Consider the following 772-nt stretch of genomic DNA (forward strand, 5'->3'; position numbering starts at 1 on the left):
GAGGAGGCCAGGTGTGGGGGGCCAGGTGTGGGGGACCAGGTGTGGGAGGCCAGGTGTAGGAGGCCAGGTGTAGGAGGCCAGGTGTGGGAGGCCAGGTGTTGGTGGCCAGGTGTGGGAGGCCAGGCAGAGGAGGCCAGGCATAGGAGGCCAGGTACGGGAGGCCGGCCCAAGTTTCTCAGGAAGAACGTTTTCAGGCTCTATGGGGAGGGCCGCCTTCGAGGCAAGTGACTGTATGTTCTGGACTCTCCCAGGCACCCATGAGCTGAGGACGCCGCTGACTTGGGGTACAGGGCCTGCTGCCCATCTGCTCCCCGAGTGAGGGAAGACTGAGCTGGAGCCTCAGGCCCCTGGAAGCTTGCCTGCCCTTCCTTCCTTCCTTGGGGTCACAGTGGTGTCCCCCACCTGGACCCACAGCTGCCCTGCTGGCTGGCCTGGAGGCCCCCAGCTCCTCCCTGGGGAGAGGGTGCCCTTGCTCTCGAGCATGATATCAGTGTTCCTATAGAACATCTTTTCAGCTTTCTCAGTGATGCCTGGAATCTCCCCCGTGAGCTCTCATTTTTGAGTGGGTGCCCCTAACCTGTCCCACTCCCCACTGGGTCAGGGAAAACACAAGCTGAGCCTGGAATATCTTGTGGGGCCAGAAAGCCAGGAAATGTTCCCCAATTTAATTAATTAGGAAAGTAAGAGCTAGTAGCAGGCACAGGGCACACCCTGGGCGTGCTGCCAGCAGCCACAGACAGACTCAGGCTGCCGTATTGTTACCCAGAGTGAC

General features: G+C 60.4%; 1 long non-coding RNA gene across 1 annotated transcript in view; it reads left to right on the top strand.

The window, feature by feature from the left end:
- The window catches only part of LOC120883391, a 15,447-nt gene extending 14,941 nt beyond the window's left edge, over window positions 1–506 (top strand). The window contains exon 2 of the long non-coding RNA XR_005725760.1: window positions 252–506. This is a non-coding gene — a long non-coding RNA (uncharacterized LOC120883391). The remainder of the gene's footprint in view (window positions 1–251) is intronic.
- The last annotated feature ends 266 nt before the right edge of the window (window positions 507–772 follow it).

This window comes from Oryx dammah, unplaced genomic scaffold, assembly GCF_014754425.2.
Source record: "Oryx dammah isolate SB20612 unplaced genomic scaffold, SCBI_Odam_1.1 HiC_scaffold_24, whole genome shotgun sequence".
In the NCBI taxonomy this organism is placed as follows: Eukaryota; Metazoa; Chordata; class Mammalia; order Artiodactyla; family Bovidae; genus Oryx; species Oryx dammah.